The sequence below is a fragment of the Gymnoscopelus microlampas genome (genome assembly GCF_963454915.1).
Source record: "Gymnoscopelus microlampas genome assembly, chromosome: 8".
In the NCBI taxonomy this organism is placed as follows: domain Eukaryota; kingdom Metazoa; phylum Chordata; class Actinopteri; order Myctophiformes; family Myctophidae; genus Gymnoscopelus; species Gymnoscopelus microlampas.
Window position 1 is genome coordinate 41,597,665 of NC_139945.1, and position 14,062 is coordinate 41,611,726.

Sequence of the window (14,062 nt, forward strand, 5' to 3'; positions counted from 1 at the left end):
CCCCAAAGGCTGCCTCACTGCTAAAAGTGTGGTTGATTTGTTGTCTTTCTTTTGTCATGGAAATGTGACGTGAGTCATGCTGGTATGGAATTCACTAACAACACACTAACATTAACAACACTCAAAACCCTGATGCTAGAGAGGAGGGTGTGGAAGGCATCGAGTGATTCAGGATTCCCGAGTTGGTGTATAGTCAGCTCTCTCGAATCGTGTGGAAACCTGCAGTGATTGGAAGCATGAGTCTTTTCTCTACAAACATTTTGGTGACTCTTCACATTTCACATTGTAGACACTACTTGTACATTAATTTCAATGTCGCACTAACTCCCTATTCTTGTGTGAAGTCACCACAGAATGAGTGCTGAGAAAAGGAAATCCTTCCTCCTCGCTGATCATGCCAGTCTCTTACGCAGTGGGACAGAGAACTCTCTATAAATAAATAACACAATTTGTACTAAGAGAACTAGACTCATCAAAATCAGACTGTGACATTTGTTTTAAAGCACCCTAAATTCACTTTTCATTCCTGAAAAGCTTTGTTTCCATTAGACTATAGAGGCTTGTGGTAACTTAAAACATGTTGATGCTGATAGAATAATCAGCTGTAACTCCTAATTAGTCTGTTTCCTGAGTTTTTCAAATGCCTTTTCTCATTTTTTTTTCTAATTAAGCACCTCTGGCAGCACAATGTCTTCATTTTACTCTGCCCTTGAGTTCAGCCAAATAAATGCTGTCTCATAATGGGGTAGCGCAGCTTTCCATTATGGGACACAGACACTCAACTCTGCCTCCATGGGCTTTTGTTGTGTGGTGCACAGCTGAGGCAGATGCTGAGGGGCCACTCACACTAAATTGCCTGAGCATGGGCAGATTCCATTGGCTACTGGAGCGGAGTGCATTGAGTCACTGCTAATCTTGAACAATGAAATGGAGGAAAATAGCTCATCAAGGCAGATGGGAAGGATTCAGAGATTGTGTTTTGTGATTCCGTTTATTTGCACACAAGTCTGGACTGTGATGAATAATGATTAAGATGCTTTGGTATGACCCATATCATATGCTGAGCTGCACAAAAAGCATAATAATTACATTGTATAAAAAATAAAAATAAAAACTGTGAAGATATGATAAAACAATTACTAAACCATGATTCAAGCATCCAGCCTAAATATCTTATATTGTAGTCAGAATCATCCTCTGGCCAATAATACATAATTGCTTTGCCCTTATTTTTTATATAATAATGTTGAGCACTGTCCTCCTGTTACATAACCCATAAATATGCTTATTATATCTGTGTTGCTATGACCTCATTCACTTACATACAACATTCTGCTGCAACAGAACAAGTCATGTTGTCAACGTTGGTCAAATACTGAATAGTATTAGTAATATATTTTAATGATTAAACCATGAGCTAATCATAACTCTGTGTTGTACATTTGCAGCAATATGCCAGATGGAAAATATGGGACAAGAAATATCTGAGACTATAGTACAACTAAACTCAGGCTCAGGGTTGGACTGTGCCTTTGCTGTCACAGCCCTTAGACTGTGGAACAGCATTGCCCTCCTTATCACATCTGCCCCCTCCATTGAATCTTTTAAATCCAGGCTCAATACTCCCTCTGATGTGGCCGATTAGTATTGTTTGTTTTTAGTGATTGTTTATTTGTGCCTTGTTGTTTATGTCTTAAGATTTTAGCTACTGACCTCCTGGTCTGTACAGCACTTTAATGAAAGGTTTTTAATAGAGATGCACTAAGCAATCGTCCCGCAGTTGGAAATAGCCGAATCAGCTGATCGGCCATGATTGGTGACTGGCAGATGATAATTGTCACATAATTGTCTACAGCCTGGGCGTTTTCAATCCTGTCTGTCCCCGAGTCCGTCCGTCCGTCTGTGTGACTGTGAGCAGCTAATCTCTTAGACACCGTTGGATCGATCGGCACCCAGTAGGCCAAATAAGAACCTCTGCCCCTAATCTTTCATATGGTAGCATTATATATATTTATATAACCGGCTACACGTTTTGGCCTATAACTCTTAAGGTCGTACAATCAATACTTCATTGTGGGATCTCACTACAGTATGTGTCAGAAAGTGGAAAAGTATGTATTTAAGGTGAGAAACGGGGTGAGTCGATTACTGAGAGAACTGTCTCTTCACTGTGAATGAGAGGCGGGGCAGCTCCATGTAAGCGTGCGCGTGCGTGCGTGCGTGTGCGTGTGTGTGTGTGCGTGTGTGTGCGCCGTGTGTACGTGTGTGTGTATATGTGTCTAGGGGGATGTTAACTAAGCTGTTATGACTAAAGATTTACATTGTCTGTCTCAGATTGCATTTCGCTACTTTGCTCCAATTCAAGGGGTGTGTGTGTGTGTGTGTGTGTGTGTGTGTGTGTGTGTGTGTGTGTGTGTGTGTGTGTGTGTGTGTGTGTGTGTGTGTGTGTGTGTGTGTGTGTGTGTGTGTGTGTGTGTGTGTGTGTGTGTGTGTGTGTGTGTGTGTGTGTGTGTGTGTGTGTGTGTGTGGCTGTCAGAGCTGCTCTGCTAGTCTAGGCAGAGACGAGGCTCAAAGGAAACTGTTTTAAAATATTCATAATCAATATGTAGCCTGTTGAGAATTGTATATGACAACACTAAAAACCTGATAGTTGCACACATTGGAATTGAGACACACATTAGTTACGCAATGGCCAATGTAACGACATATACAACTTCCGCTACGCCATGTTATATTTACACTGCAGTTATTTTATAACTTAGAAATTCAATTATATTAACCAAATGGGCTATGAAAGATAAATGAAAAAAAGTAGAGGGTCTTCCTAAAGTGTTTGATGTCTCAGTGAAGAGATGGATGGAAGGACAGCCAGCCGAGACTACATTTCATATTATCCTGGCGCCAGGATATTGCATAAAGCCCCAGTGACCCCAGTAACCTACCAATTGAATAATCAATTACATATCGGTGCTCCATACATTATGGTGGGTGATCCTACTTTTTTTCTGGTGCTCCTAACTGTTTAAATTGGGAGCACATTACATTACATTACAGTCATTTAGCAGACGCTTTTATCCAAAGCGACTTACAACTAGAAAAAGTGCTCCTCGGAGCACAGGTCTCCGCCAGGTCAGGTACGTTATTGTGGCCTCCTGGTGGCGCTATAATAGACCAATGTGAAAGTTGTGTCATTTATTCCTAGGCCTTTCACGGCAAGTGGACACTGCATTCATGATTTGGGGCATTTTGTTCCAAAAATGTGTTTTGCTAAATTAGACCTGCTGGTGGCGCTATAACAGGCCATTGTGAAAAGGGTGGCATTTCTTCCTCTGCCTAGTGGGAATGTGCGTGTGAAATTTCACGGAAATTGCAAGCTGCGTGCATAATTTGAGGCCTTTTGTTCAAAACGGACCAATCCTGCAAACTTTGGAAGCTAACCTTAGCCAATCAGGATGGAATATGGGAAATCGGACAAATCCGTGTTGATCACATGACTGTAGAGATGCTGTGTACCAATTTGCATGATGTTTGGATAAAATCTGTAGGAGTAATGGCAAAAAATGGATTTTGCACAAATTGGCCTCCTGGTGGCGCTATAACAGGCCCATGTGAAAAACTTGGGGCAGAGGTTCTGAATTGGCATCCAGGGAGTGTGTGTGCACAGTTTCGCAGCGACCGGACCAACGGTGCCGGAGATTAGCTGCTAACGGACAGATGGACACACACACGGACGTACGGACGTACGGACAAATAAGATCAGATAAAACAGTAAAACAAGAGTTTGTACAACTAGTTAACAACAAGTAGGCAAGGCGAAGAGGAAGGGTAGTGTTTCCTGAAGAGGTGGGTTTTTAGCCTGCGGCGAATGATGGGCAGTGACTCTGCTGTCCTGACATCAGTGGGGAGTTCATTCCACCACTGTGGGGCCAGAACAGAAAAAAGTTGTGACCAGTCACCAGTGCAACCAAGTAAAAAGGTTCATTTCAGGCCCTGGGAAACCTGGGGCACATTTGATTCATTTTAATTGATTGATTGATTCTCTTGTTGTTTCGGTATGCACATTTGTACATACCTAGAATTTGTTCTCTTCATACCAAGTCATGTAGGTGCCTTTTAAGAAAAAAGTGAATTGCGAATTGTATTTGGAACAATTAAATAAATTGTACCATTTTTAAATGTGCTTCATAAATAAATTTGTCCTGACTTGATTTCATTTCACTATACTGTAGTGTACGTATATGTTATGGTCTAGTATAGTCTATAAATATTACCCCTTGTCTTAATATTTTGAGACATTGGCATATTTAGATTTCCACCATTTATAAGTTATTTCAGGGTAGAAAAGTGTGCTGCTCGGAGTGCAGGTCCCCGCCAGGCCGGGTTGCCTACCCAGGGCCTGCAAACTTTGGAAGGTAGTCATGGCCAATTTGGAACAGAACAAGTGGTTAAGGTGCGCACCACATAGGCTGATGCAGCGAGTACCGGGTTTGAATCCCAGGCCCGGCGGACCTTTGCTGCATGTCACTCCCAGAGTTGCACTAGTGTGCCATCAATAAAGGCAAGAAAACACCCCCAAAAAAGTTTGCTATACACAAAGTTGAACCACAACAACAAACACGTTGGGAGTTAGGAAAGGATCGAGAAAGAAGAAAGCCAGTTGCTTGGAAGAGCATTAGATTATGCCATGTTTTGAGTGCAGCCCATGTTTCTGTTATCGCTACCAAATTGTGGTATGTATGTACAGAACAGCGAGCGTACGCCTCTTTGGACCTTCACGGCTACACAGAGACGAGGTGTGATCTTATAGCACTACACCCCATGCACACACATGAACATAGTTGGCCCCTCACTTCTGAAATTATGCCGGCACCCTTGATCCATAGTGAATTAGCTTGCCAGAAGACAGAAATTACTAGCCCTGAAAGCGCTCTCTCTCGCACGGACAAAATGTGCAGGCGCCAGTATAGTATGAAGTTGTTCTGCTACTTGTGTAGGAATGACACAGGGAGGAGACAATATTATTTTCAAGGGCTATAATTCATGATTGGAATGACAGATGAATACTGTGGATCAGGGACATTTTTGTTTATTCATTTTAATGTTTTTTTTAACATCTGCCCACCCCTAACAACACTCATGTTTGTCACATGCCCAGCCTTTATTTGCCAGGGGTCTGGAGAGTGATAAAAGGATATCGTTGCTGTCCGGCAGAAACCAGCTAACTCCATTTTTCCGCTCATGCATTTTTTCCCCCCATAAATCAGTGCTATTGAACACCCTTTAAGTCTGTGTGTTGATTAAAAATCACACCCAGTGTGAAGTGGGCGGTGTGTGGTCATCACAACATGACTCACTTTAAAAAAAGGATAAGTGACTTTTTTTAAAGTCCATACTGCTATTCATAGGGCTGCACATGTGTCATGTGTTTCGCTAGCCAATCACAGTCCTGAATTTGCAAAGTCAGCCAATCACATTACAGTTAGTGGTGATGACACTAGCTGTAATGTGATTGGCTGATATGAAAAAAGTATCGATTTGCATTAACAATGGAAGGGTTAGGGGGTACACAAATTTTTTGGTCGGTGTCCAAAACTCACTTATAGGGGGCGGCTACACCGCCCCAAAAAAATATTGAACCAATGGAAAGTAATTCAAAAGTGCTTCTGACAAAACCAGCTAACTCCATTGGATCCTCAAACTTTCTGCTAAACCAGCTAACTCCACCAAAGAGGGGTGGAGTTAGCTGGTTTTGCTGACTCCAGGCTCCACCCCCTTTTGACCTCCAACCTCATTGTGAGCCTGGAGGTCCGTTTAGCTGTTCTTAGCTGTTTCTGCCGGACAGCAGAGATATACAGTACTTGCACTTGTTGGTTAGCTCTCTTATGACGTTATGCGGTTAATCAGTGCAGCTAAATTGCCTGTGCTCGCTGCTTAAGGAACGTAACTTGGCTGGCAAATACAGTTGCTGTGGATGGTTTGGTAGAATTCACAGCTGAGGACACACTGTGTGTGTGAGTGTATCCGAGTTGGAAAAAAAAGAACACATCAGAAAACCGATTCTGTTTAATGGCAAGGCTGGCAGCCAGCAGCACCTGCCATGCCTGAAAACTCCAGTGGGACTACCATTTTGTGCGCCAGGACAGTTCATCATTGACAGTATTATTCATTTATTTAAGTACAAATTTTGCTATTTTCTTGTCTTCGTGGATAAACAAGGTTAATGGGTACAGTATAAACAAATTATCATCCGGCATTCATCGTTGCCCTCGTTACCCAGGCGCGTTGAAAGTGATTTTAGGTAGGGGGGCTGGAGCGCTGTGTTTCCCTCCGTCCGTCTGTAGTTCACTTATCTCGAGAACGGTCCGACCAACCGACTTCAAACTCGGTTTGCGTGTCGCTGACAGTCTGAGGGAGTGCCGTGCCCAGCGTCGAGTTGGTCAGATAGTCCAGAACCGACAATCCAACAAATACGCCCATTTATGGGCATGCCGATATATGGGACCGACCGACTTCAAACTCGCCGTGCGTAATGCCGACGACCCGAGAGCGTGATGTGCAGAGTGGGAAATCGGTCGCCATTGTTCACGACTTGCATCGTTCCTCAGTAGGCCAGTGCTTAACAGGCCACACGGTTATTCACTCACTGTTTTGATTTTATTTGAGAGAAAGAGCGAGAGAGAGGTGCGGTGGGATAACGCAAGCTATATACGCAGTCTACGCAGATATATACGCAGATATATACCGTACTACTCATGTACGGTATATATCTACTGCTATGCGCACGCACCTTATGTCTTATCTCAGGTACTTACCACACCGGATTTATATTTGTACTATGTGTAAATATGTAGATAATTTTTTTTATTTTTATTGATCTCTCTCTCTTCCCCTGCCCCGCCCCCCTTGCCCTCCCCCCTTCTTCTTCCCTTTCTCTTTTTATGGAAATAACAAAAACGATGGAGCTCGCACAAAAACAAATTTCACCTACTGTTTTACAACCTGTAAACCTGTGATGTGACAATAAAGTTGATTCTGATACTGAACAATAATAATAATAATAATAATAATAATAATAATAATAATAATAAAATATAAATCTTGAAAAAATATATTTTTGAAACATTTAAACAACACAAATCTTGAATGGGGGGCCCCTGGCCACACAATCTTTCCAGACGGGCCTCCGTGGCCAAATGCCTATTAATGTGTGTGTGTGGGGGGGGTCTTTGATATGAAAACGTTTGAGAACCACTGGTATAGATGGACTGTCTGTCTGCACACAGCAGCTCTCTCTCTCTCCCCCTCTGCAGAGAGCATCTGCCACCAGCATTATTATGCCTCCTTCCCTTCCCCCCTCCGCAGGCCACGTTTACTTATGCTTCGGCGTACGACGGTGTCACGCGTCCAATATAGCCGATCTGCAAGCTCACAATGCGTGTGGCGAGGTGAGCTTGCAGATGTATGTCGGCTATATTCTATGTGTGACACCATCGTACGACGAAGTATAACTCATCACCCGAAGGGAATCCCTCTCAGTTAACCCATTCAATCGGGGGACGCATATCAGTTCGTTTTTTTTTTTTTTTTAAAGAAAGAACGAATGAAAAAATGGGAAAACTGCCGCTACGCGTTTGGTGTTTCGGTATTTGACGAGGTGTTTCCTTGACACCATCGTACGACGAAGTATAACTCATCACCCGAAGGGAATCCCTCTCAGTTAACCCATTCAATCGGTGGACGCATATCTGTCATTTTAGCTTTCTTTGGCTATTCAAAAACAGCAGATATACAAGCTCATAGCGCGGCACCGAGTGCCGCGCTATGAACTTGTAGATCTGCTACTTTTGAAAAAGCGAGAAAATGTGTGCAAATCTTTGAATATGTATATTTTTAAAGCGAACATTTTTTACTCAAATCTTTGCTTCTGGGGGTCCCTGGAACAACATATTTTGAGATGGGGGTCCGCGACCAAATACATATCATTTTGGGTGGTCCTTGACATGAAAAGGTGCGAGCACCACTGATATAGCAACACAGGTGTTTCAGAAAACTGTTAGGATTTAGAAGACATTTGTGGAATCGTATCCCAGGTCTTAATGGGTTAAACACACCAGACCAATACGTACTGTAGCCTACAGGCACAAACCTCCTTGTCTTTCATTCCTCTTCATCTCTCTCTGTTCCGTCTCTATTTATCTACCCCCCACCCCCCTTCCACATTGCATTTGTCTGTCTGGTTCTCAGTTTCTATTCATCTCTATTTCTGTGAAGTGTAAACCCCATACAAGAGTTGTAGGGGGTTGTAAAATGTGTCAAAAATTCAGTTCTCAGCGCTTCGCAACGCTTCGCAACGCTTCACAATGCAACGCGTTTGGAGCTTGTAAAACCCATCGGCTATTTTCAAATACCCGATGTATACTGTATACAGTTCGTTTTTTTTTTTTTTTAAAGAAAGAATGAATGAAAAAATGGGAAAACTGCCTGTACGCGTTTGGTGTTTCGGTATTTGACGAGGTGTTTCCTTGTTTTCGGCCTGGGCTTTGGCCAAGAAATGCCATTTTGGTGCATCACCCAGGGCGGGTTTCAACAAGGTAGCATTAGTATGCAGCTGTGGTGTTTTGCCTGGTCAAAAAAGACCATGACAAATGTGGCCCAGATGAGGATGATGATGGTATCAAGATGTTGTATTGACAGCCTCTTCATCTTAATCTTCTCCTTGAAGGCTGTTCCATTTCACCCAATCAGCTTGCAGAGCGGTGGCAGAGCGAGGGAGAGAGAGATGGGGAGGTAGTGGGAGAGAGAGGGAGAATAGCTGGCAAACATGTATCCATGGCAACTGCTAGCAGTGAGGGTAACGATGGTTGAGAGGCATGAGCAGCAAGCAAATCTTCATTTCCTGACTTATTATTTAAACCAAGCTCTTAGAGTCTCTGTTCTTTGGCACTGAGGTTATATGTGATTTTTCATTTTGGTTGATAGTGTTGTGAATTAAAATATACCGCCTTAAACTGGCACTCTGTCACATGCTTCACCACAGTAGACGTTAGACACAGTAGAACAATGAGGATGACTGGGTTTATTGCCAAGAGCCATTGGACTCGTATGGCACTTCCACACCAAAAGTCACCATGCCTCTATTTTTAAAACGTTTTGCCTCCTACCTTGATGGCAAGTAGAGGCAGGAACCAAGGAGGCATAACACTCGGGCAGAGTAATGTTACTTTAAAAGGAACACACTCCTGTGGTCTGGCATTTTTACACAATAACCCAATAATTCTACTCTTGCGCTGTATATGGGATGTAACAATAAAAGCCTTGAATATTGGCTACGCCATTGACTACGACTCACAGTATATTTGACATTACTGCCCGACTATTTTCCAAAACAGATGTAGTCCGTTAGGTTTTTGAGGAAGCCATCAGATTCCATTTAGCATGGTATGATAAAAAAAAGTTACGCTTGACGGCGTATTGCTTATATACCTACAGTATACCATCCAATAATACATGTAATGTATGTAATGTATTAAATGTATTTGTAGAATGATTTAATAATACAAAATATTTGCGTAGGCTAAATAGATAAATAAATGTATGGTTGGAGTCTATGATGTTGCACTCAGTGTGACCCATCCATCTCCTGGTCTCTGACAGCTCTAGCTGTGGTCCCCACAGAGGAGGCAAAGTTTCAGCATGCTTTGTAAAACAGTGCATGCTTCCACGGAGTGGCATCCACTGGGCCTATCTCTGCCATTGCCACTAGGGTAGGTGGCAAAGTTGCTGTCATAAACAGAGAGAATAATGGAAGCAGCCGCAGTGTCACTCAATCGGCTATGAAGCCCTTTCCTGAGCTAGATGTGAAGACTTGACAGAAAACATGAAAAACATCCCGTCCTCTTATTTTTAAGTTAAATCAGTCTATTGGCATTAGGGCTGGGTAATAGCCTGTATTGATATTATACAGGTATTGTGATATTGTATTATAAGACTAGATATTGTCTTGGATATCGTAATGTGGAAAAAGGTCATCGGCCCTGATGGCAACCCAGGCCGTGTCCTCAAAGCATGTGTGGACCAGCTGGCGGGAGGGATATTTTCAACTATCAATTATTTTGTTATTGATTATTCTAATAATTACTTTTTCGATTAATCGAATAATCGATTATATTTTTTCTTATGGGGTTTTATATATTATTTTTATATTTCACAACTTCTGGGGTATTTTATACTTCGTCGCACAACAATTAGCAAATAGTGAAAATTGCACGTGCCGTGACCATTGTGAGCTTGTAGATCAGCAATTGTCAATGTTAAAAAAAAACATCATTTAATAGATCAATTACTAATAGATTAAATATTTTTCATAATCAATTAAATCCATTAGTTCAATTAACTGTTGCAGCCCTATTTTCAGCCTCTCCCTCTCCCAGACTGTGGTCCCGCAGGCCTCAAGATGTCTGCCATTGTGCCAGTACCCAAGCACTCCAAGGTATCATGTCTGAATGACTGGAGACCTGTCGCCCTCACCTCTATTGTCAGTAAATCCGTTGAGAGGTTGGTGAGAGACTACGCTTGTTCCATGCTACCTGTCTCGCTGGACCCATGGCATTCTGAAACTGAATTGTCATTCTCTTCACACCGCCCTCTCTCTCTTGGATGAGGGGAACAGATGTGTTTGAAAGCTGTTTGTGGACTACTGCTAGGCATTCAACAGAAGTTCCTGCCAAGCTCAACACAAAGCTCAGAGACCCAGGCCTGCACCGACCATGTGCCGCTGGATACTGGACTTGAAAATGTGTCCATCATCACGGCTACAACTCCAGATTCCCGCATACATTTACTGTTATGTTAATAATATTGTTGCGGCAGCGTGATGCACAAATCACTACAATATAAGCCCCCATAGCCCTCCCCCATCACTGGCTATAACTTACTGTATTCTATACTCATTACTCATTTATCTGTACTAGAGGTTGGGGCCGCTACGTGGCCCTAACACCTACGTTGCACCGCCGATCCAACTGATAAGCCCATATGGAGATCTCTGTATCTGTCAGTCCTTGTCCCTTTTCTGCCCATATATGGAGATCCCTGCTGTCATCGGTATATACCCATATATGGGCATGCCCCCTTTTGTGCCCATATATGGAGACTGATTTGTTTTGCGCCTGATGCCATGACGACTCATTGAGGTTAGACAACAACACACTCCATATTTGAGCGTAGCTGCATTGGGAACTCCTTATATGGTTATGGCTGAGTCATGGTGACATGAGCAGAGATTTTAATTTAGGATATCTCTGCTGAAATCAGCTAACTCCAAAATGTAAAATGTCCAGGAAATGAAAAAACGATACTGCCTCATCAAAGTTATTATTGTGACTTATTGTGAGTGGAGTTAGCTAGCTGGGTTGGTCGACAGTTTGAGGATCCAATGGAGTTGGTTGGTTGTTTTTTTCAGAAGCGCTTTATAATACTTTTTATTATTATTTATGCGATTACACACACAGACGTAAAGGGTGTTCAATAGCGTTGATTTATGAAAAATCATAAAAAAGCTGAAATTTTGAGTTTGCTGGTTTCTGCCCGACAGCAACAATATGCTCTTTTATCTGCTATTCTGAAAATAGCACATTAATGAGCTTGCGTTGCTTGTGTGCTTTTTTAGGCTATTTTAGGTATGTGACAACGATGACACACAGTGAAGTATAAACCAGGCTTATAACTTAAATCTACATCATCTGAATGGGTCCTCGCTCAGAAAAGAACACTAGACCAATAAAGTACTGTCTGGTGCAAACTCCATCTCTGTTCCGTCTCTATTTGTCTTCCCCCTTCCCCATTGCATTTTTCTGCCTGGTACTTTAGTTACAATCCTGTTTCTGTGGAGTGTAAATTCTCTTTTTCATATTATTATTATTATTATTATATATAATAATTATTATATTATAACTTTGCATCTTTGTCCCTCATGTATTCTGACTTTCCAAGGAAGGAGTATTGTATAGCACTCTCCCTCACCACGCGCACGCACACGCACATGCACACGCACACGCACACACACACACACACACACACACACACACACACACACACACACACACACACACACACACACACACACACAGTTTTGTGCTGTGCTGTGCTAAAACCGCCTGTGTTTTCCTTAATATTGGATGAGTCCCCAGACTCAAGTAACAGTAGGCCCTCATTGCTTATTTAAGTTTTTTTGTTACAAAGTTGGAAAGACAAGACAAAGACAAGACAAGACAAGACAAGAATAGAGCACAGTGAAGCATTTAAGGGGGGAATCCCCCCTTTAGGCCTACATTTTTTATCTATCTGCTGCTCTTTTAACTGCCTCATTACATTGCCATTTTTCCATGCACCATATACTACGTATATGGGCGCGGCAGTGGTTCAGGACGTAGAGCGGCCGCTTGGGAAACGGAACCAGTTCGATCCCGGGCTCCCCCAGAGTTAGTGTTGAAGTGTCCTTGAGCAAGACACTGAACCCCTAATTGCTCCCGATGAGCATGGTTTCCTCCGCTGTCGGTGTGTGAATGTGTTCGTGCTGTGAATGGATGAATGTAATGCACATTGTAAAGCGCATTGGATGAAGATGCTATATGAATGCAGTGCACCATGTACCATTTATATGTATTTTACTCTTCTCATATTAGGAAAACCTGTTTTCCTTTCTGTCTCTATTCTTTTCCCCTTTCTTGAAAACCGCAAATTATGGGAGCTTGTACCACAATTTCACACACTTTAATTTTTATTTAATCTCCACCAGGCCGGAAAGCGGGGCAGAGATGATGTTTTTGCTCCTGCTTGTGTGTCTGGCTGGGCGTAGCGACGCGTGAACACTGCCACTGACCAAGGAAGACACTCCACCCCGCATTTTTCAAATTGGCCTAATGGTGGCGCTATACCAGGCTGCTTTATGTTTTGGCCCAAAACGCTTTACTCTTTGTGCCACACACATTTCCACATAACTACATTTTCGACCATTTTCTGCCAAAAAAGCATCTGTCTGAAGCCTCCTTTCAGTACTGAAACAGTAATGCCTTATTTATTAGACCAACAAAACTGACATGTTAACAGACCATATTATTGGTCTGGAATGTGTACCCCATTGACTACTACAACTGCAAACATTTAATTTCTAAAGCATAACATGGTTAAACTGTTATGGAAGGCATTTATAGCCAATCGAACCACAATGAAATCTGACAAATCTGAATGATACATGTTCATAACATGACTCCAGAGATAATGTGCATGTGTGGCAGGCAATTTGTGGGAGTTTTGGATAAAATATTTTGGAGTGGTAGCAAAAAGCAGACCAGCACTGACCGTCACAGTCATGTGGACATAGCGCAGTATGAGCACTCTGGTGTTCAGTAGTTTAGTGGATTAACTGCATGAGTTTACCAGACAGCATGAGTTCAATTGACTTTCTATAACTTGCATGACCTGTGACAGTCAGGTTGTCAGACTAAATAAGTTGAACCCTGACAAAGCCCTCCCCATACTTCATTTGCATTGCGCGTGGCAGGTTGAATAGATAATGAGCATAATCCCACCATGCAGCAAGTGAAGCAAGTCGTGGTGGGTGGGTGCTGTAATCCAGATTCCCAGTAGTGCAGGTTGCAGCACCTGAGGGGTTGCTCCAAGATAATCACAGAGGCGAGAGGAAAAAGAGGCCAATGTCTGCATACATTGACCTTCTCAACCACACACAGTAAAATCCTCAGTGTTCATTTAACTCTGAAGGTGTACAAATGTAAAAAGGGGGAAAAAAGGAACCCGTAAGGGCTTGACTGTTTATTTGACTGTGTATGGGTATCCTTGCAGATTTCATTCATTTGTAATTTTCAACACTTACTTCCCTGTACTCCAGCATGGAAATTAAAATGGCAGCTAAAGCACCATAGGCCATACTGTAGTGTAGGCTAAGTACTGTACCAGCATCTGCAATACTCTGGCCAAAGGACATCACTGTACAAAAATGCTCATTCATCAAATATTACACTCTTTCACATATACACATCTCTCA

At 42.4% G+C, this 14,062-nt stretch overlaps 1 protein-coding gene across 2 annotated transcripts in view; it reads left to right on the forward strand.

Annotated features, from left to right (window-relative positions):
• ncam1b (neural cell adhesion molecule 1b) overlaps positions 1–14,062 on the forward strand; it is a 103,907-nt gene that overhangs the window by 31,262 nt on the left and 58,583 nt on the right. The window lies entirely within an intron of this gene.